Below are 24,476 nucleotides of genomic sequence, written 5' to 3' on the forward strand. Positions count from 1 at the left end.
TTCTCTCTCGCGTCGCCCTCTCTGTTCTTCTCCTCTCTTCTTCCCTTCTCTTCTTCCACCATGCCAACTAGCTTTCATGAGGTGGTCGCGCATGGCACGACCAAGCTCCGTGTCGTGTACACGAACCTGAGCAGGGAGGTGCCGTTTTTTCTTCAACAGTTGAAGGAACGATGGTTTGACCACGCAGCGGATCATGAGAAGTTCTTCGGGCTTGATCTGGAGTACACGACCGATCAACGCGGTGTTGCCGTCATCCAAATATGCTTCGCAAGCCATGTCTTGATCTTCCAATGGGCGAGGTAAGTTTTGAGGCTTTCTTTGATCCAAGATAATGACATTGTAAGTTTATTTGTTTCAATCATAGTTGGTTCCCTTCAAATAGTTGTAGTGAAACAATTTTGATTAGTTGAAGGGGAGCACAATCTAATTGGAATAGTGTTCCATAATCTGAAAAATCGTATTAGAATCAACTAGTGTTTAATATGTTCCATTGGAATCATAGTTGGTTCCCTTCAAATAGTTGTAGTGAAACAATTTTGATTACTTGAAGGGGAGCACAATCTAATTGGAATAGTGTTCCATAATCTGAAAAATCGTATTAGAATCAACTAGTGTTTAATATGTTCCATTGGAATCATAGTTGGTTCCCTTCAAATAGTTGTAGTGAAACAATTTTGATTAGTTGAAGGGGAACACAATCTGATTGGAATAGTGTTCCATAATCTGAAAAATCATATTAGAATGAACTAGTGTTTAATATGTTCCATTGGAATCATAGTTGGTTCGCTTCAAATAGTTGTAGTGAAACAATTTTGATTAGTTGAAGGGAACACAATCTGATTGGAATAGTGTTCCATAATCTAAAAAATCTGATTGGTTCAATATGTTCCATTGAAATCATAGTTGTAGTGATACAATTTTATGCGGTGTTCTTTGATCCAAGGTTATGAAAATTGAATATAGCTAGTGATCTCTCTAGGTTTCATTGGATAACAATATGATATGTCATAGTCATGAAAATTGCATATAGCTAGTGATCTCTCTAGGTTCCATTGGATAGCTATAGTGATCTCTCTAGGTTCCATTGCATATGTTCTATTTGAATCCTAAAGATAAGTTTCTCTTTAGTTGTAGTGAAACATGTTTCCTTATTGCAGCAGTATGTAACATTTGTTCCATTTTAATTTGTTTCTGTTGCAGGAGTGACAAGCATTGTCCAGAACTCATGGAGTTCCTTCGCAGCAGCATCACTTTTGCTTCCGTTGACATAAGGAACGACAAGCTGAAGATGAGGCACAGCTTCGGTATTGAGATACCAGCTGGTTGCCTCGTTGATCTCCAAACGATATTCAGGCTTCGACATGATAGGACTTCGATGGCTCATATGGCAGTTGCCTTGATCGACGAGTCATATGGTGATATGAAGACCAGTTTCCTAAAGTATCAGCACAAACTTTGGAAGAAGGGCCCACTTGATGATATCAACATTGAGTATGCAGCAAAAGATGCATACGTTTCATACGAGTTGTACCGCAAGATTCGAGTCGTCAACTATGGCCAGCGTCACCTCGAGGAACGTGGACATTCTGATTTAGATGATTCAGACGAGTAGTGTTCTAAACGTCGAACACTTGTATATATATATCTATGGTAGCTATTATTATGTACTATTTGGGCTAGTATCATGTACTTCTTGGACCAATTTATATATGTCTAGTTTCTGTTTGTGCCAATATAGTTTCCAAATTTGAATGGTTTAGCCCTTTCTAACTTCATTTGCTACTTTTGAATGGTTTAGCCCTTTCTAACTTCATGGTATCATGCATTTCGACCACATATATATACAAAAAGTCTTCAGTTCAAATAAGTTCAAAAAATGAAATCCCCTTTGTAACAGATCTGTTTTTGATTAAAACAATCATTTAAAAGTGAAAGATCATTAGTCCCACGTGGCGTGCAGCGGAACCACGTGGCGTGCCGCGGAACCACTTTTTTTGTGGGGGTCGCTTCTCCTTCTTGTCATTGTGCTAGATATTGGTTATGCACTAGGGGAAGTAGGAGTAGCGACCATCATCGAGGGTTGAAAAATCAGGTGAGCTAGTGTCCACGATATATGAGAGAAGAAGAAATCCCTTTGTGATGTGCCTTTGAATGGTGCATTTTGAACACACAAAAAGTATGGAGTTCAAATAAGTTCAAAAAAAATGAAATCCCTTTGTAAGAGATTAGTTCTCATTCGAAACCCTGCTACTCCGAGAGAGATTGTCAGTTTTGTACACGAACTGCATCCAGTTTTTGTCGTAAACCTCTCAACTTTTTAACACATGCTATGTGGGTGAAATGATGATAGCATGCCAACTTTCAACATTTTCAGAGTTCATTTGTAGTGCTTTTCAATTTCAGGGTCAACTAGCTCAAAAAAAAATAAGTAAATGCACGAAATATACCAAATGAAGTCAGAAATTGTTGAAATTTTGTGATGTGCCTTTGAATGGTGCATTTTGAACACACAAAAAGTATGGAATTCAAATAAGTTCAAAAAAATGAAATCCCTTTGTAAGAGATGAGTTCTCGTTCGAAACCCTGCTACTTCGAGAGAGATTGTCAGTTTTGTACACGAACTGCATCCAGTTTTTGTCGTAGCCCTCTCAACTTTTTAACACATGCTGTGTCGGTGAACTGATGATAGCATGCCAGCTTTCAACATTTTCAGAGTTCATTTGTAGTGCATTTCAATTTCAGGGTCAACTAGCTCAAAAAAAATAAGTAAATGCACGAAATATACCAAATGAAGTCAGAAATTGTTCAAATTTTGTGATGTGCTTTGAATGGTGCATTTTGAACACACAAAAAGTATGGAGTTCAAATAAGTTCAAAAAATGAAATCCCTTTGTAAGAGATGAGTTCTCGTTCGAAACCCCGCTACTTCGAGAGAGATTGTTAGTTTTGTACACGAACTGCATCCAGTTTTTGTCGTAGCCCTCTCAACTTTTTAACACATGCTATGTGGGTGAAATGATGATAGCATGCCAACTTTCAACATTTTCAGAGTTCATTTGTAGTGCTTTTCAATTTCAGGGTCAACTAGCTCAAAAAAAAATAAGTAAATGCACGAAATATACCAAATGAAGTCAGAAATTGTTGAAATTTTGTGATGTGCCTTTGAAAAGTGCATTTTGAACACACAAAAAGTATGGATTTCAAATAAGTTCAAAAAAATGAATTCCCTTTGTAAGAGATGAGTTCTCGTTCGAATCCCTCCTACTTCGAGAGAGATTGTCAGTTTTGTACATGAACTGCATCCAGTTTTTGTCGTAGCCCTCTCAACTTTTTAACACATGCTATGTGGGTGAAATGATGATAGCATGCCAACTTTCAACATTTTCAGAGTTCATTTGTAGTGCTTTTCAATTTCAGGGTCAACTAGCTCAAAAAAAAAAGTAAATGCACGAAATATACCAAATGAAGTCAGAAATTGTTGACATTTTGTGATGTGCCTTTGAATGGTTCATTTTGAACACACAAAAAGTATGGAGTTCAAATAACAAAATAAAAATAAATCCCTTTGTAAGAGATGAGTTCTCGTTCGAAACCCTCCTACTTCGAGAGAGATTGTCAGTTTTGTACACGAACTGCATCCAGTTTTTGTCGTAGCCCTCTCAACTTTTTAACACATGCTATGTGTGTGAAATGATGATATCATGCCAACTTTCAACATTTTCAGAGTTCATTTATAGTGCTTTTCAATTTCAGGGTCAACTAGCTCAAAAAAAAATAAGTAAATGCACGAAATATACCAAATGAAGTCAGAAATTGTTGAAATTTTGTGATGTGCCTTTGAATGGTGCATTTTGAACACACAAAAAGTATGGAGTTCAAATAAGTTGAAAAAAATGAATTCCCTTTGTAAGAGATGAGTTCTCTTTCGAAACCGTGCTACTTCGAGAGAGATTGTTAGGTTTGTACACGAACTGCATCCAGTTTTTGTCGTAGCCCTCTCAACTTTTTAACACATGCTATGTGGGTGAAATGATGATAGCATGCCAACTTGCAACATTTTCAGAGTTCATTGTAGTGCTTTTCAATTTCAGGGTCAACTAGCTCAAAAAAATAAGTAAATGCACGAAATATACCAAATGAAGTCAGAAATTGTTGAAATTTTGTGATGTGCCTTTGAAAGGTGCATTTTGAACACACAAAAAGTATGGATTTCAAATAAGTTCAAAAAAATGAAATCCCTTTGTAAGAGATGAGTTCTCGTTCGAAACCCAGCTACTTCGAGAGAGATTGTCAGTTTTGTACACGAACTGCATCCAGTTTTTGTAGTAGCCCTCTCAACTTTTTAACACATGTTATGTGGGTGAAATGATGATAGCATGCCAACTTTCAACATTTTCAGAGTTCATTTGTAGTGCTTTTCAATTTCAGGGTCAACTAGCTCAAAAAAAAAAGTAAATGCACGAAATATACCAAATGAAGTCAAAATAACAAAATAGATAATAGTTTGGATAGTCCAAATTATGAATTCTGAAAATAAAAAATAGTTTTGCATTATTTATTCAATTTGAAACACTTTTCATTATCATAGTTTTGTCAAATTCTCAAATATGCAAAAAGAATTTTTAATAAACATAGTTTTTAATTCAAAATAACAAAATAGTTAATAGTTTGGATAGTCAAAATTATTAATTATGAAAATAAAAAATAGTTTTGCATTATTTATTCAATATAAAACACTTTTCATTATCATATTTAGTCAATTTCTCAAATATGCAAAAAGAATTTTTAATAAACATAGTTTTTAATTGAAAATAACAAAATAGATAATAGTTTGGATAGTCAAAATTATTAATTATGAAAATAGAAAATAGTTTTGAATTATTTATTCAATTTCAAACACTTTCCATTATCATAGTTTTGTCAAATTCTCAAATATGCAAAAAGAATGTTTTTAATAAACATAGTTTTTAATTGAAAATAACAAAATAAGTTAATAGTTTGGATAGTCAAAATAGTTAATTTTGAAAATATAAAAAAATTGAAACTATATGAGAAATCATGGACAAAATTCGACCTGAATTCACTTTGAATTCAGATTGAATTTTCTCCACAATTTCGAATATAGTTTCAATTTTCAGTAAGTTTAGCCCCGTAAGCTTGCTTTAGAGAGGAGCTCGATGGACAAGCTGCGACGGGGCTTATAAACAAGTGTTTTTCCCCCTCGCTTGGCGAGGTGGGACTAAACTTATCGTGCAGCCGAGGAGGGGCTTTAGTCCCGGGTGGAGCCACGACCCGGGACTATAGACCCCCTTTAGTCCCGGCTGGAGCCACGCCCCGGGACTAAAGACCCCCTGCTTCCCGCCTCCTGGTCTGCCCGAAAAGAGGCCTTTAGTCCCGGGTCGTGGCTCCACCCGGGACTAAAGGGGGTCTTTAGTCCCGGCCCGAGCCACGCACCGGGACTATAGATCCACCTATATAAGCGGGACTTCGAAAATTTCCAACCCAATTCGTCCATTTCTCTTCTTCTTCCTCTCGTTCTCCTGCCCGGCGCGGCACAGCCACAAACTAACCGACGCCGTCGGCTGCCCGCCGTCCTGCTCGCCGCCGCCTGCCGTCCGCCTCGCCGTCGGCCGTCCTCCTCGCCGCCGCGCCGTCCTCCTAGCCGTCGCGCCGTGCTCCTCGCCTTCGCGCCGTCCTCCGCGCCGTCCTCCTCGCCGCGTGCCGTCGACACCTCCGGCCGGTAAGCCCCGCCCCCTCCTCCCCAACACTCCGGCCAGTATATATAGAAGAAAGGAAGAAAAAGGAGAAGAAAAGAAGAAAAAGGAGAAGAAAAGAAGAAAAAGGAGAAGAAAAGAAGAAAAAGAAAAAGATTTTTTTGTCATTTAATTCCTATTGTTATTAGGTTTGTGCTAGATTATTAGGGTTAGTAATATTTAGAATTAGGTTAGGGTTACAAGAAGAAGAAATATGAACAAAAATAAGAAAATAAGAATAGGAAAAATGAAAATAAGAAGAGGAGGAGAAGAAAAGAAGAAAAAGTGTATATTGTATAGTGTATATGCTTAAGTGTATAGTGTATATAGTGTATAGTGTATAAGGAGAGGAGGAATTTTGCTATAGTGTATATAGTGTATAGTGTATAAGAAACGAAGAAAAGAAGAGGAGGAGAAGAGAAGAAAAGAAGAGGAGGAGAAGAAAAATGAAAATAAGAAGAGGAGGAATTTTGCTACTGTATAGTGTATATGCTTAAGTGTTAATAGTGTTTCTTAGATTATTGCTTAATTTTGCTATTGTATATGCTTAAGTGTTAATAGTTTAATTTTGCTATTGTATATGCTTAAGTGTTAATAGTTTATTTTTAGCAAGAAAATTAATAGAACTAGTTTATTTTTTTAGTTCATTTTACGATGCCTATCGCGCATCCTCGTCGTCGACTCGATGGAGGACACCTGCTTGATGAGAGGGCCTTGTCCGGGGCTGGGCTCCGCCCGGCTGGTATTGGGAGGTGCTACCTTCCGGGGGGCGTAGGTTGGTGAGGAGCCAGCCCGTCGTTGACCCGATCCTTGTTTGGTGGCGGTCGCGTGGGCCAGTGAGGGTGTCGAGGCTTCCGGACTCCGCGGAGGTGGTACGTCACCGTGTCAGCGAGGAGGATGAGCACGTCCGTCGCTACATGGTTGCGTCGGAGGGCAGGTTCGAGCATACGTGGCAGGTTCTTCGGGGATCTCACTGGACCTATGATCCTATGATGGTTCCTTCTCTTTGGGTGTCCACCGCCCGCGCCGATACCCGTCGGGCGCTACGGTTCTAGATGTATTAGTGATGCTATATGTATGATAGTATTCGAGGAGTATTAGTGATAATATTCGACGATGTACGGACAAAAGTGATGATGTATTAGCTTATAATTGAATGCATGCTAATTTGAATACTACTTTATTTTACGATTTGGTTTTGTTTATTGAATGCTCAAATTGGAAAAGTACTCCTACTTTGAATACTATGCAGGAATGTAGGAGTCTCAAATTGGAAAAGTACTCCTAATTTGGTTTTTGGTACAAAGGTTAAGAGAATCCGTTTTTTGCAGAACTATGGATCCACATATCAGGAACCTCGAACAGGAAGAACTTCTGGAAGATATAATCAAAGACGGCTCCGACATTGAAACAGCTGAATCTCCATTGTCATGTCTAAACCAGGACGTTGGAATGGAGGTCGAGCGACACGAAGATGAAGCCGATGGGGCAGGAGATAGGTCCAATGACGGAGAAGGTGATAGCTCCACTGATGGAGAAGCCGGTGAACAGGAGAAGTCCGACGAGGTATACATATGAAGTTCGACAATCACTTGTAATATGTGAAAAATATTGGAGATAGCTCTATATTGTATACATATACATTCATTTGACGAATGTTTCTCCCTCTTAGGCCTCCACATCGAGCAAAACTAAGAAACGAGGCCCGACTAGAAAGTTGGATGCACGGACGCATTACACATTTGAGGTGATATTCCCTACGGGCGAACCCAAGCTTCCTAAGAATGCTGCTGACACATTCAAGAAGCAATGCGGAGTTCTCGTTAGGGATCACGTCCCGATCAGCGTTCGGGAGTGGAACAAGCGCAAAGGGGCAGCCGATAGTGACTATGTCGCCGAAAGGTACAAAGATAATCTTTGGAATGATCTCATGTCACATTTCAACCTGCCAGAATGTGAGAATGAAGACGCCGCAGACAAACTAAGGGCCAAAGTCAAGCAGTGGACTCTGAAGAAGATGGCCGAACTGTTCCGTAGCTGGAAGAAGAAGCTATGGAAAAACTATCTGAAGACACAGAAAGTGCCAGTATTCGAGGGGTATCTAGCCAAGCAGGCGAATCACTGGAAGGCATTTCAAGAGTACAAAGAGTCAGAAGATGCCCAGGCATTATCAGAAAAGAACAAGATAAATGCCGACAAGAAGAAATATCACCACAAGCTGGGGCCAGGGGGCTATGAGGCTGCCATCCCAAAGTGGGATAAGGAAGAGCAAGATCTGATAGATAAAGGCGTCGTACCTGAACCACTCCGTGATGAGTGGGAATTGAGAGCAAGAAATTGGTTCCTTGCGCATGGTGGGTCGTACGACGAAACAACAGGGGACCTCATCTGCAATGACAATCTTAGGATACCCAGGGAGAATTGGAAAAGGATAGTGAAAGAAATTAAGGAGGGACAAAGAAAGTTCATTGCAGATACAGATAAAGATTTGCTCACACTGGTCCTCGGCAATGACGAACATGGAGGACGAACGCGAGGCTTCGGTCCTTCTTACCCGTGGTGGCTTGGGTTTTCCAGAGACCAAGACACTTACAGAAGCCGAGAGAGAGCAAAGAAGCGGCAGCAGGATGAGGAGAATGACTAGTTCAACCAGTTGCTTGCCAGGATTAACGAGCAACAGAAGCAGATTGATGAGCTTAGAGGAGTACCGCACCAGGAAGATCCTGCAGTTGATATTACCGGCGCCCCATCTAAGCGGAAAGCATGGCTGAATCTGAGGCCCCGCCCGACGATGAACGAAGGATGATAGAGGGCGGTCCCGGCTACCCCGTGGATGGAATCAAGGAGTCAACATCATGTGAACTCCATCAGAAATTCAAGAACATATCCATGAAGGTGGCCGTCGGACAAGCTTTACCTTCTGGCCCTGATGCACGCTCGCATGGCCGTGAGATTCCAGCTGGCTTTGCTAAAGTCGGGGTGGATGAAATCATGACGGGGTTTAATGATATGGAGCTCGACATAGCTGGACCCAAAGATGAGAGGACACTCGGAGAAGTACTGGGTGGAGTCATCCTATGGGACAAGAACTACATCAAGCTTCCAGGCTCGGCCCCAAGGACAACACCGCCTCCGAGTCGTCGCAGGTCACCTACACCTCCATTACCTCCAAGCCCTCCACATGACGTCGGCCAGCACAACACGAGTCCATCTCGATCACCGCCGCCGGACTTGGGTCGTCCGTCTCCGCCGCCGCCCGCACATGATACTAAGCGGTAGCGTGCCAGCAAGAACGCTTCGTCGATGATTTCTAAGGGACGGAGCTCCCCAAAGCGCAAACTGTCGCCCCTCCCAAAGGTACCTCATGCTAATCTTCCTATCAGACCTTATGATCGTACCCCCGAGGAAAACGCCAGGATAGCAAAGGAACAGCATGATGCGCAGATGAAAAGGAAGGAACCCGAGCCCCGCCCGAAATACACCGAGAAGAACATAGCATGGGCAAAAGACTTCATAACCACTCCATCACAATATGACTTACACTATAAGCCTGATGAATATACACGCACATTGCAGAAGGAAGTGAAAAAGAGCAGGTCACGTGCAAGTGCAAGTGGGAGCAAATCAAGTTCAACTACAAGCAAGAAAAAATCAGACGTTCCTCAGCTTGGAAAACAGGCCAAACAGTCGATCCCACCCCTCAAGGTGTTAACCGAGAATGTTCCCCCTCCGGTGCAGGGGCAAGCTTTTGAAAAAGCAAAGGAGTTGGCGGATGAATGTGGTATCTCGGTTGAAGATTTGCTGGCTTCCCAAGACGACAGGATACCCAAGGCTGTGGTAGCCCCTAAGCCACAGTTTGTCATGGGAGAGCCTTTGGTCAGCAAAGATGATCTCCCAACAAATATGCGTTACTTGCATACATGGTACTTGAGTGTACTTGGCTTGTTTGATGAATGTCCCTTCTAGACCTTGTTTAATCTCGAACCCGAGGAAAAACTTCAACTCTCCCATCATGGACATCTCAAACTTATCAGTCATTAGTGCAGCAAATTCTTCATTGAATGAAATGTTAGGAGAGCCAAAGATAATATCATCAACATATAGTTGGCATATGAACAAATCCCCTTTAACCCTCTTAGTAAAAAGGGTGGGATCAATCTTCCCAATTTCAAACCCACGATCTTATAACAACTCAGTAAGGTACTCATACCACGCGCGTGGGGCTTGTTTAAGGCCATAGAGTGCCTTATTGAGTTTGTACACATGATTGGGGAGCTTGGGATGTTCAAATCCCGGGGGTTGTTTGACATATACCAACTCATTCAAAGGACCATTAAGAAATGCACTTTTCACATCCATTTGCTTTAATTTGAAGTTATGATGAGAAGCAAATGCAAGTAACATACGAATAGATTTTAGACGAGCAACAGGGGCAAAGGTTTCACCGTAGTCGATACCCTCGACTTGGGAGTAGCCTTGAGCCACCAATCTTGCCTTGTTTCGAATCACAATTCCATTTGTATCTTGCTTGTTCTTGAATATCCATTTGGTCCCGATGACATTATGTTCCTCCGTTGGCCGAGGCACTAAATCCCAGACTTGGTTACGCTCGAAGTTGTTAAGTTCTTCGTGCATGGCCATAAGCCAATCCTCATCATCGAGCGCTTCCTGTACCTGTTGAGGTTCACAATACAAGACAAACGCGTGGAGCTCACAATAATTCCAAAGCTGTTGACGGGTGGATACTCCCCTTTTTAAACTGCCAAGGACATTCTTCATAAGATGTGACTTGACTCTCAGCTTGTTCGCATTCTTGGCTGCTCGACGCTCCAAGAGTTCTTCATTAGATAACGGGGGAGCATCGACTTGTTTCTTTTGTTTGCCCTTGCGTCTTGAGCCAGTTGCTGGAGCTCCAGACGGGAATTGTGAGACAGTCTCCTGATCATCTTGTCCTTCGACTTGAGCAGGTTCACTAGTTTGATCTTGTATTAGTGGTTGCTCTTGATCTTGATCTTGTGCTTCTACTTGTTCTGGATCTCGGGGTTGCACTTGATCTTGATCATGAGTAGGTTCGGGGTCTTGGGGTAGTGCTTGAATATCATGGGGCACATCACCATTGTTAGGCAATTGATCTTGACCGAGAGCTTGATCAACTTGTTGGGAGTCTTCTCTTTGTTCATCGGAAGCGTGTGGGGCTTGTGGGGGTGATGGCTCCACTTGAGTAGAGCATTGTCCTTCTCCTTCGGCCACAAGGGGTTCCTCAATGGGGAGTATTTGACCAATCCCCATTCTTCTTATGGCTTCGGGAGGAATTTCATCACCTATATCACAAAGACCACTTTGCTCCACTTGGGAGCCATTATTTTAGTCAAACTCTACGTTACACGTCTCCTCAATTAGTCCGGTGGACTTGTTGAGGACACGGTAAGCATCAGAGTTTGTAGCATAACCAACAAAGATACCCTCATGTGCTCTAGAATCAAATTTAGCTAACCGAGCTCCCCTTTTGAGAATGACACACTTACAACCAAATACCCGGAAGTACTTGAGATTGGGTTTGTTTCCAGTTAGAATCTCATACGGAGTCTTGTTCAAGCCTTTGCGGATGTAGAGCCGATTGGACGCATGACATGCTGTGTTGATGGCTTCTGCCCAGAAGTTGTATGGAGATTTGAATTCTCCATCATTGTTCTTGCAGCGTCTATCAAGGTCCGGTTCTTCCTTTCTGCCACGCCGTTTTGCTGAGGGGTATATGGTGCAGAATATTGGTGCTTTATTCCCTCATCACCTAGAAACTCATCTAGGGTGTAGTTTTTGAACTCGGTGCCGTTGTCACTCCTAATCATCAAGATCTTTGCTTCATGTTGACGTTGCGCTTCATTAGCAAAGTTGATGACCGTTTGTTGAGTTTCACTCTTCCTTTTAAAGAAATATACCCATGTATATCTTGAGTAGTCGTCAACAATCACTAAGCAATATTTTCTGCCTCCAAGACTATCAAATGTTGGAGGACCAAACAGATCCATATGGAGAAGTTCCAATGGCCTCTTAGTGTAGATAAGAGTCGTTGGACGATGAGCAGTTTCATGAATCTTTCCTTCAATGCAAGCACTGCAAACACGATCTTTAGCAAATCTCACATTTTTTAGTCCACGAACATGGTCCCCTGTCAGAAGACTTTGCAAAGATCTCATATTGACATGAGCTAAACGGCGATGCCAAAGCCAGCCCACGTCAACTTTAGCCATTAAACATGTCGCGGTCTTAGTGGGTCGCTTTGAGAAGTTCACCACATAGAGACCATTTTCGACATGTCCAACATAGGCTACTTTAAGAGTCTTGCTCCTTAGGAGGACCACAGTGTCAATATTAAAGAATGTGGAAAAACCCATGATTGCAAGTTGACGAACCGAAAGTAAATTGTAGGCAAGTGACTCAACAAGCATGACCTTCTCAATAGATAAATCTTGAGAGACGACCACCTTACCAAATCCCAATACCTTTGACGAGGATGCATCGGCGAATTGGACATGGGTGGGCATAGATGGAGAAGGATGCACATCCACCACTAAGTCCTTGCTTCCGGTCATATGATTTGTTGCTCCACTATCGAGCAACCATGACACCCCACCGGAAGCAAACTCCTGCAATAGATCAAGGCTTGGTTTTAGGTACCCATTTTTTAATGGGTCCTTTCATGTTAGAGACAAGGGTCTTAGGAACCCAGATAGCCCATTCAATATCTTCATCATAGGAACCAACAAATCTGGCATAAACATGCCCATCACTAGCACAACATAAAACATAAGAAGAGTTGAGTTTGCCGGCTGTGCTAGTAGGAGCGGTTTTACCCTTCTTGGGGTTCCCATAGTCCACCTTGTTCCTGTTCACCTTCTGAGTCCCCTCACCCTCTTTGACAAAGATGTCCATGAGGGTGAGAGATCGTTTGTTCTTGTTCTTCCTTTTACCTTTTGACTTGGAGGTAAGTCCAAGTCCCTCCTTTCCTACAACACCCTTTTGAGTGCTCAAGAGATCGTTCAGACTCTTCTCACCTTGTCTACATTCCACAAGGCCCTTCTCAAGTTTCTCCTTTAACTTGGCATTTTCCTCCACAAGATGAACATGCTCACAACAGGGGTTAGTTGCACAAGTATTATCAATTAACACAAAGGGAGGACAAGTAGAGATCTCCTTGGTAAGCTTTGCTTGGAGTTGATCATGAGACTCTTTTAGAGAGAAATGAACACCTTTCAAGGCTTTGTGAGCCTTGTCAAGTATGTCAAATTCTTCTTTGAGTCTGTCACGGCCAACCTCAAGAGCATACTTTTCAGATTTAAGCATGCGAGTAAGAACAACATCATGATCTAGTTTCTTTTGCATTTTAGCGCAGTCATCGTTATATGACTCCTCAAGAGCCAAACGAAGAGTGCGCTCTTCTTCTAGGGCACTAGATAATTCGGCAATTTCATCGGCATAGTCACGACTATGTCCCTGAAGCTCGGAGATGGTCTCCTCATGAGACTCAATGAGGTCAGTGGCCTCACCCAGTTGTTCCAAGAGAGCAACAAAGTGCTTCTTGGGTTCTCCCTTAATAGTGCACAGAAACTTATCAAGATCATGCTCATTAAGTTCTCCAACATCACTATCTTCAACACAATTTAACAATGAAGGAGCAGAAGCAATGTTGGTCTTAATGATTGGAGTTACCTGATTGGTACCTTTTGCCATGAGGCACTTGGTGATGTGGTTCTCGTTGGGGGCGTTGAAGAGAGACACCTTCTGGGAAGAGGTAGTGGCAATAGCAACAGTCGCCGTTGCCACTGTATCATCATCATCACCATCATCATCGGAAGGATACTCCTCCAGGGCCACCATCCCTTTTGGGTGAGGTTTCTTCACAAAGTTGTTCTTGATAGGAAATGATTTGGTTTTGTCTTTGCGAATGAGCTTGCCTCCGTTGTCTTCCCTTTTCTCATAGGGACATTCTGCCACGAAGTGACTCACGTTGCCACAGTTATAACATGTCCTTACTCGTAGTTTGGGTTTGAATCCACTCGAGTTGTTCTTGGTGAAGGTGGGTCTTGAGTTCCTTTTATTTCCCCAGAATTGCCTTGATGCAAGAGCCATGTGCTCATGATAGGCATACTTTGTGTCTTCAGGGCAGATCTCCTCTTCCTCATCTTCTTCTTCTTCTTCAAGCATCGCTCTTTCTTTCAACGCAAGGTTCGGTGAAGTTGTCTTTGATCGAACACGAGCAAGTGCATTGTCGGCTGTTTCGTTCATGATTGACATTGCAATGAACTCATCCAACACTTAACTGGAAGACAAGGAGTGGAAGTCTGGCCGCTGACGAATGACAGATGACATGGCTTTATTGAAAGGCATGATGGCTTTGAGAAACTTGCGCTTGACCCATGTATCATCCACATCCTTACTCCCATGATCCTTTAGTGCCACAGCAATAGCAGTCACCCTCCGATAGAGATCACGAGGGTCCTCTTCTTCCTTCATCACAAACTCATCGGCCTTATCAAGTATCACTTCATAGTTGGATCGTTGAATACTTGAGCTTCCCTTGTACAGCACCATAATATGCTCCCAACAATCCTTGGCCAATTTGAAGGGACGTAAGTGGGGAAGATCTTCAGGTGGCACAGCAGACTGGAGAATAAACAACGCAGAGTGATTATATTGATTGTCTGCATCTTCTCTTGGAGCGAGGTTGCTTGGGTCATGGGGATAATATCCTTGCTCGATAATTCTCCACAAGTTTGTTGAGCTGTGATTCAAATGAGACTTAATAGAAAATACCTAGTTAGCAAAGTCACCTTTCACAAGTTTAGGAGGAGGACCAACAGGATTAAGACGAGGTGCGAGAACGGGTCCTCCATATGCCATGGGAGGTGGAACAGAGGCATATGTTCCAGTCCCATCCTTTTCGTGAGGTGAAGCAGGTCGCATACCTTTAGCCGCTTCCTTAGAGGAGTTGGCCTCCGAATCGGAAATGGTGGGTTTAACCACTAAAGCCGGTTCGGGTGAACCTTTAAGACCATCAATTAATTCTTTAAGCATGGTTTTGACTTCGCTCGTCAAGGACGTCTTGAGGGCTGCCATAGTCGTATTCAAGTCGTCCCTTGTGACCGAAGTCAAGTCCATGTCCTCGGGTTGCCCACGGTTAACTTCCTCTCTGCCTTCCATACTCTTCGGGTGGTTAAACCCTTAATAAAGAGACGTGGCTCTGATACCAATTGAAAGGATCGATATGGTTGGCTAGAGGGGGGGTGAATAGACAACGACCACTTTTTAATTAATCTTAGCAAGTTAAGGTAAACACTATACGGGTTCACAAATAATATGACAATGAGATGAACCCTATAGAAGCTAACAACGAGAGCTATTAAGACAAGTAAGATATAGTCACAAGCATAAGCAAATACAAAGTAAAGGGTAGAGATAACCACAAGTGGAACCGATGGAGACGAGGATGTGTTACCGAAGTTCCTTCCCTTTGACAGGAAGTACGTCTCCGTTGGAGCGGTGTGGAGGCACAATGCTCCCCAAAAAGCCACTAAGGCCACCGTATTCTCCTCATGCCCTCGCACGATGCAAGGTACCGTGATTCCACTATAGGTGTCCTTGAAGGCGGCGACCAAACCTTTACAAACAAGGTTGGGGCAACTCCACACAAAGCTTGGAGGCTCCCAACTAAACCACGAAGCTTCACCACAATGGAATATGGCTTCGAGGTGACCTCAACCGTCTAGGATGCTCAAACACCCAAGAGTAACAAGATCCGCAAGGGATTGGTGGGGGAATCAACTTTTCTCTTGGTGGAAGTGTGGATCTAGGCCTTCTCAACCAATCCCTAAAGAATCAACAAGTTTGATTGGCTAGGGAGAGAGATCGGGCACTTTTGAGCTTGGGGAGCAACAATGGAGCTTAGAGAGGTAAGAGATAGGGTTCCTCAGCTAGAAGAACCCTTTATATGGTGGGGGGAAAATTCAGACCGTTTTCCCACTCTCTGCCCGAGTTCCAGCGGTACTATCGCTGAGCAGGAGCAGTACTACCGCTGGGCCTCCAGCGGTACTACCGCTGACACCAGCGGTACTACCGCTGGCCCCTTGGTAGTGCACAAGCACTACTACCGCCGGGAAAGTCTTCGCAAAAGGGTCCGTCCACGAACTACCGCTAGGTAGGTGGAACAAAGCACCTGGAGCGGTACTACCGCTGACCAGGGGCGGTACTACCGCCAGCTAGCGGTACTACCGCTAGCAGTCCAGCGGTACTACCGCCGGGGAGCATTTTGCAGAGATACTCAAAACAAATAGGCGAGGGCCGCTCCAAAGATAAGGAAAGGGAGAATGTGAAGTGTGCGTGTGTAAAGATAGATTCCACCCAAACCTTTCCACTACGGATCCCCTCTTAATAGTACGACTTTCCTATGACTCAAATAAAGAGAATCGTAGAGAGCGTCGTGCTTCCGTTCCATGAGAGAGAGGAGACGTGTCGTCTTGTGTCGTTGACGTGTGTTATCTGAAACCTTGACACACACGGTTAGTCCTGTACGGTACTGTCATCAATCACCAAAATTACTTAGGCATAAACTATGCCCCAACAACGTGCTAGCTCGTGTTAATCGCACACGGAATAGGCTCTATATCCTCAACCTTGATCAATCTCAACCGGAGTGTTGGCTTGCCAAGAGTGATGATGATTCGTGGTTATGGCATGCTAGATTTGGACACGTTAACTTCTACGCCTTGAAGAAGATGTCAAAGATGGAGATGGTATCCGGGATGCCAGTTATCGACCATGTTGATCGAGTATGTGACGGGTTCTTGGTTGGAAAACAGCACCGCAGGCCATTCCTTGCTCAGTCTACCTATCGTGCAAGTGATGCACTCGAGCTGCTCCATGGTGATCTATGTGGCCCTATCACCCCGGCAACTCACGCTGGAAAGAAGTATTTCTTCCTTGTGGTAGACGACTACTCGAGATATATGTGGGTCGTTCTCCTACGGTCTAAAGATGAGGCGTTTGAAGCATTCAAGAAGCTGAAGGCTGCAACAGAGATAGAACACAAGCTGAAGGTTCGCGCTCTACGGAAAGATCGCGGCGGAGAGTTTACGTCGAATGAGTTCAACGACTACTGCGAGAAGATTGGCATAAAGAGGTTCCTCACGGCACCTTACACGCCGCAGCAGAATGGGGTCGTTGAAAGGCGCAATCGAACCATCGTTGACATGGCAAGGAGTTTACTCAAGAGCAAGAACCTGCCGGAGACTTTTTGGGGAGAAGTTGTCTCGACGGCGGTCTATCTTCTCAACCGGGCTAGCTCCAATGAAGGCGGTGATCGGCAAGACTCCATATGAAGCAATTTACGGACGTAAGCCGAATGTGTCTCATCTGCGGACATTCGGGTGCGTGGCACATGTGAAGACGGCAGAGCCGCACCTCTCAAAGCTTGCCGATCGTAGCACCAAGATGGTGTTCATCGGATACGAGAGCAGTTCTGGCACCAAGGCATACCGTTTCTACGATCCACAAACCAAGCGTCTACGGATTTCACGCGACACCGTGTTTGAAGAAAACCAAGCGTGGAATTGGAGCACCGCAGCCGACGATGCTCCAAACAGTAACATATTTGCAGTTGAATTTCCAACTGATGATGATGCAGGGGAGGATGTCCAGGTGGTTGTCAAGACGCCCAACCAAGGTGACCACAATGGTAGTGATCATCATGGTGCCGACACCGATGACGATGCGCATAGGTCGCAAGGAGATAGCGACAACGCTGCGCACGACATAGGCGGAGATCTCGACGACAACATCGACAACGAGGCGCATAGTGACTACGACAATCAAGATGATGGTCACGGTCACGACGACTACACCGACGACACGGATGTCGATGACACACCAGGGTCTCAGTCGTCTTCCTCAAGTGAATCAACACCGACACAATTTGTGTTACCTCCTTCGCAAGCCACAACGGACTCCTCAGGGCCTCGTCGCTACAAGACCCTCAAGAAAGTCTACAAGTACACAAAGCCAGTTACGCTCGAGTACTCCGGACTATGTCTGTTCGGAGTTGAGGAGCCGGCGAACTTCATAGAGGCGAGCAAAAGTCCTAGCTGGACGCACGCCATGGATGAGGAGATGAAGGCAATTGAGAGCAATGGCACGTGGACTTTGGTAACCCGACCTCCAAACGAAAAGACGATAGGTTTGAAGTGGGTTTACAAGTTAAAGAAGGACACGGAGGGTGCCATTGTGAAGTACAAGGCAAGACTCGTTGCAAAGGGCTACGTACAACGTAAAGGAGTTGACTATGATGAGGTGTTTGCACCGGTTGCTCGAATCGATACGGTGAGAGTGCTCCTAGCTTTGGCAGCACAAGAGGATTGGAAGGTTCATCATATGGATGTTAAATCCGCTTTCCTCAACGGCGATCTCACAGAAGAAGTGTACGTGGAACAACCCCTCGGCTACAAGAAGAAAGGCGAAGAAGGGAAAGTTTACAAGCTCAAGAAGGCACTTTACGGGTTGAAGCAAGCGCCAAGAGCTTGGAACTCAAAGTTAGACCGAAGTCTGGTCTCGCTCGGGTTCAAGAGATGTCCCCTCGAGCACGCAGTCTATACAAAGAACTCCAAAGGCTCAAACCTGCTAGTTGGAGTTTATGTCGACGATCTGATTATCACCGGAGATAGCGTACAAGAAATTGAACGTTTCAAGGCACAAATGAAGAACAAGTTTAGCATGAGTGATCTGGGATTACTCAGCTATTACTTGGGCATCGAAGTGAAGCAAAGCTCCGGGGAGATTTCCCTATGTCAATCGGCTTACGCGGTCAAGTTATTGGACAAGTGTGGCATGTCAGATTGCTACGCGACACAAGTTCCAATGGACCAACGTCACAAGTTGAGCAAGCGTAGATCAAATCCGCCGGTGGACACCACAATGTATCGAAGCGTTGTGGGCAGCCTAAGATATTTGGTGCATACCCGACCTGACTTGGCTTATTCAGTCGGGATCGTGAGTCGTTTCATGGAGAATCCGACAACCGAGCACATGAGCGCGGTCAATCAAATCTTGCGCTATGTGAAAGGCACCATTAATATTGGTTGCACGTACAGAAAGGGAAAGGAAGGATTGATCCTTCGTGGATATTCAGATAGTGACATGGCAGGTGATGTTGATGACCGAAAGAGCACAACGGGCATGGTTTTCTACCTTGGCCCGAATCCGATTAGCTGGAATTCTCAGAAGCAAAAGGTGGTGGCACTGTCTTCATGCGAGGCAGAATACATAGCGGCAAGCACGGCGGCTTGTGAAGCAGTGTGGCTGAGAAGACTCCTAGCTATTCTTGCAAAGCGGGAGGTGCAGAAGGTGTCACTGAAGATCGATAACCAAGCTGCAATCTCGTTGTGCAAAAATCCGGTTCATCACGAAAGGAGCAAGCACATAGATACCCGGTTCCACCATATCTGGGAGTGCATTGAAGAAGGGTTGATCGAGGTTCAACTTGTGAACACGAAAGACCAACTTGCCGATATTTTCACCAAGTCCCTCGGTCGACAGAAGTTCATCGAGATGAGGAGGAAAGTCGGAGTGCAAGAAGTGAAGTCAAGCAACAAGATTAAGGAGGTGAATGTAGAAGCTAATCATGTTGTTTCTTTAGGATTAGGAAAGAAAGCCAAACCGAGTCCTGGTAGTATTAGGATTCCTAGTCCTAGTCTATTTTCATAGTCCCTTGTGGATGTGTATAAAAGACACCCTGGGGGTGTTGATTGTAACACCAAAAAAACGAAAAGAAATACAAAGCAAAGGCTCGACACGGGCCTTTAGCCATCAAATCCATCAATCAGTTTTATTCGTGTCGCTAGTTACGCAAGTTCCGTCAAGTAGCCGACCGAAGCAAGAATCGCGTAGGCACGCCTGTACAGCTGCATACGCACGTTCAAAAGCCAACACTTCTTGCCCGCTTTGTAGCCAAACAACTCCATTGAAACGACAGATTGATGCACGTTGCGTCTGCGGCTGGTCGATGGTTGTAGGGGTGATCCAGGGAGGAAGGCAGAGGGCTACTAGTGTTTCCGTAAATATGGAGATGACATGTCGGTCGTGACAGAGGCCTTGTTCCATGGTGGGTGGCATGGTGTGGCTGCAGCGTGGATGCCCCCGTCGGCATGCTTCCATGCTCAGATCAGACTAGCTAGACAATGTACCCACCAAGTGGCTTGAATTGGTGTAGAAGGAGGACCCTTCTTCCCCTTCAGTGGTGGGCAGTATCTGTACACGGTTTTAGCGATGGAGAGGTGGTCTGGGATGCTGGTGTAAGGGCCATGGTGGTGGGACCCGAGGTGCTCTTAAGCGGAGCTCACGGCTCAGGTGCGAGCTAATGGCCATGGCCGTGCATGCGGTGTTGTGACTGATGTCCGACGGTCAATGGTGTCCCCCGGGGCGAGAGTGTGTGTCGGATATAATCCATGTCTAGCTTGGACAAAACCAACAGTGTTGGCATATGCTCTCCTCCTTTGGATTGCTTCGAGTAACAACCATGATGCTTTTAGATTGGGCGATGGCGGCGCTCCGGCGCCGCATCCTTCCTCAAGGCCCTCTTGGATCGCATGATTTGTCAGGCACAACTGCGCCTCTTTGCAGCGCCTTTGTCACGGTGCAAAACTCTGACGACATCAAGCAGGATCATTGTCTTGTTGTTAGCTTGGAGTGTTTCGGAATTGTGTAGCTGTTCTTGTGCACAACTGTATCATGCCTTGTATGTATGTGTTGTTGTGGTTGGTGTGTAGGTGTTCTATTTCCTGCCTTGCGTGGGTGTGTGGCATGGTACATTATTGGTTGTTGGTTTATATATAAAGCGGAGCTAAAGACTTTTTTCAGTTAAAATTCAAAAGTAAAAACTATGGATCTAAGGATGTTGGAAAATTAGGAAAACTAGCTCCGAAAGTATCAAACTGTTTTTCTTTGTGTTGAATTCACCCACCTTATGTCCCGTGAATTCCATGCCATCTACCTTATTGGTTGTATGTTAGTTGGGAGTCTAAATGCCTTTATTTGTATATAATTCCAGATTCTGCCCTTCGTATTGTCAGCCAATATATACCCTTCCTGGCTCCTGCCACATCATCTATCTTCTCATATCTTCCCGTGCAAATGCTATGTTGTTACTCTATCACTCCTAGGCATGCGGGGCATCGGGATGGTTACAACAACATCTGAACAGCATCGTCGGCACATTGCTAAGACCAGACCTTTGTTCATAGTTTGGTCTCGATCAATACACCAATGGAAGGTGCTTTCTAGGCCTGCACGAGATGGAGCGTTCGAGGATTGCTCCGTCACATTTCCTGGTGTCGACGCGCCATCCTTGCCAGTTGAGCTTCAGCTGTAGCTCAAACTCACAAACCATATTTTCAGCAGTAGCTCAAAATCACGTGTGAGGATTTCTAAGTCACATTTTCTGCACCTTAATTGTTGTCTAGCACAAGGGCAACTTGTTGGAAATCGCGCTTGGGATCAGTCACATCAAAATAACACAAACACAGACGATAAACACTTTTAGTCAAGGGTGTGTCTTGCACTCTCTAATTCCTTTTTTTGTTGCTTTTGTATTTTTCTCACGGTTTTCCTCTTCACATTATAACTCGATACAAATCTTGGTCATAACGCACACACATATATAGGACCAGTCCTAGCTAGCTGACCGACTCAAACTGGACACGGCTAACCCAAACCGTATCAAACTTAAACTAGCACACAAGGAAGCTATCTCAAACGTACCATGCATGCAACTCTAGGACTCACGTGTGATATACGCCAACTCAACTCACGTAGGGCAACCTTGACAAATTAACACAAAGCTAATACCTAATTACACTTGAAATTAATTAGGCAAGTTGGATTATTTCCAACACAACTGACATGTGATTCTACTCTGGCCCTTGAATTTGACAGCTTTTGCTGTTTTTCGTTGAGCTGACATTGTTGTGAAGAGTAAATTGCATGAAATCACTACTTTCAAGACCTGGTTTGCAAAAAACACTATGTTACATATTTTTGGCACAAAACACCATGTCTAGCGTAATCTTTTGACAAATAACACTGATTAGCGTATTAGGATCGTTTTAGCGTGTTTATGACAGGTGGGCTCTTACTCGGAGCCGACTTGGAAAATAATGCCACATAGGCTTGAGCATTAAGTCAAACAAGTCGTGTACGCTCACAGCGGTGGCATCCTTCACCGGAGTCCGGGGAGGCTGCTGAGCCATGAGCTCTGACATGTTGTAGATCCGCACCCCGTTCTCCTCTGTCACCCCACATCAGCAGGTCCGCTACACGCTATCGCTGTTGCCTCCTATCGGGGACATCGCATAGCCATCGTAGCGCCCGATTCACATTCACTGCCGAAGCATCCGGCTGATTCTCCCCATCCCACGCATTTTCTTCTTTCAAAAAGGAGGATGACCCCGGCCTCGCATCTCCAAGAGCATGCAGCCATTTTATTAATTATTCATAAAGCCCTTACAAAATTGTATATCAGGAAGTTTGAAGCCACCATCTTAGCAACATCAGTAGCTACTCATATCCACTTGACGAGGGGGTACCGATAGTCCAAACCTAATATCAAACAGACAACGCATAAATGCCTAACATCTAAAGCTGGATGCCCCAACCAAGACAAATACTGGGTTTGGGACACAAACCGGTCCGACGCACTCATACGTCGTTGCCGCTATCTTCCATCGATCCATCTTCAGAGCAGGTACTAACGCATCAACCTTGCCAGGTCTGTCGTCGATGCCACCACGGAGCTAGACAATGCTACCTCCCCGCTCGCGTCGATCATCACGCATCCGTTGCCGAGTCCCTGCTACGCCATGCAGCCGAGACGCCACGTCATCGGTGCATTACATGGAATGATGCTCGACCGCTCGAACCGTCCATTGATCCCTCAAGACAATGCACACCTCCAAGAATGACTCCCCCAAGGAGGAAACAACACAAGTGCGCCGCCTTCATCCGGTTGGCTGATCTTAGGTTTCCCCGGAAGGTAGCGGAAGGAGTTGGGAGCTTCACTTCAATGATGCCTTCAAGAAGGAAGCATCATCGAGGGCTTCACCATTACCTCGTCCGGCCACCGGTCGGAGATCATGTATTCACCCGAATGTGTCCCATAAGAATCCAACCGACAGCATGTGCACCGTCGAGACCGCCTTCAAAGCCCGAGATCTGGCCATCCAGATTCGGCGACCATCACCAACCACACTTTAAGGTCCTATTTTTATACATAAGGCTCCCCATAAATTATACCACTAGTCTATGCGTCTCCCCCTAGCCTCAAACATTTTATACATATATATCAGACATTCACCTTCATTCCAGCTTCATTACTTTTAGGCATAAGAGACACCGGGAGTTTTACACTGATATCATCCCTAGCGAAGTGAGAGGATCCGACGCTACCGAGCTCATGGTCAGATAAAAAATCCTGAGGAAACGGAACAAAACCAGGGTGTGCACTTGACACATAGAGGGTGAGGCGAAATAGTGATGGACAACAAAAATCGTACGGTACTAGAGCTGCTAGCAGAAGTGAAACCGTCGCTTACCTTGATAAAACTGTAGCTAGAAACATGATATATACGATAACCTCTCCTTCGTAAATCCTTTGGTCAACTGATAATTATCAAATATGCCAAAAAAATCTGATAGAATTATGTCCGGAACCCATTAGGGCCTAGAGCTTTATTATGTGCTATCTGGTAGACCACAGCTATCACCACCTCCTTAGAGAAGGGTGGCGTGCAGATACCGTTTAAATTCCGTTCTTCTTGTTCCCTAAAACATAGAATTAAAGTATTTGGTGATATAATATTTGAGATTTATCCGACCATCGATTTGTCCCTTGTCCTGTTGGAGACTAAAAAGACACGTTTTTCTATGTCGATGACTGGTGATAAATTGGAAGTACAATGCATTGCTATTTCCCTTTAAGATGAAGCCGGCTTTGGACTTTCGGTAATGTTTGATTTCCTCTTCTCGGAAAAATTGTGCAATCCTCTCATTAAATTTATTTTTTCAGTTAAATCGCTTGTTGCGACAAGATGTGAGTCTTTGCAATTTTGCCGAGCTCGTCAATAATGGTGTAGGGACGTTCCTTTTCTTTTCATGTACATCCCATTTGTGACCCTTATTTGATTTTTTATCTTTAAATAGGTGTAGGACTAATGGTGGGCCTCTTCTATACAGTCTTGATTATGTCTGCAAAGCCCTTTCGTTACACCCATCGCAATGCAAACATGAAAGAGCGCCGAGTAATTGGCCTCGTAAAGTTAGACTCAAGAATAATGCGCATATGATTCGATAGTGTCTCCATATGCTTTAGGGCCCCAGGGTTACCAAATGATTTTTTACTCCCATTCGATATTCGTCAGTGCTCCTCGCCATCTTTGATATTGATGTTCTCGACTCGTCCGCCTTTCCCTCACACACGTTCTCATAGACAAAACACACCAAGTTCTACTTTACTCAGAATTCTACTTTGTGTTGAAAATGAGGTTGAAACCCCTGATCTCTGCATCAATAATGCACAATACATATTTATTAAAAAATTTAACAAATGCTTCATAATAACATACCTCAAATTCCATCACTCCCCAGCATCTAGAACCCTAATCACCGCCGATCTTTCCGCATGGCGTA

This window comes from Hordeum vulgare, chromosome 5H (assembly GCF_904849725.1).
Source record: "Hordeum vulgare subsp. vulgare chromosome 5H, MorexV3_pseudomolecules_assembly, whole genome shotgun sequence".
Classification (NCBI taxonomy): Eukaryota; Viridiplantae; Streptophyta; class Magnoliopsida; order Poales; family Poaceae; genus Hordeum; species Hordeum vulgare.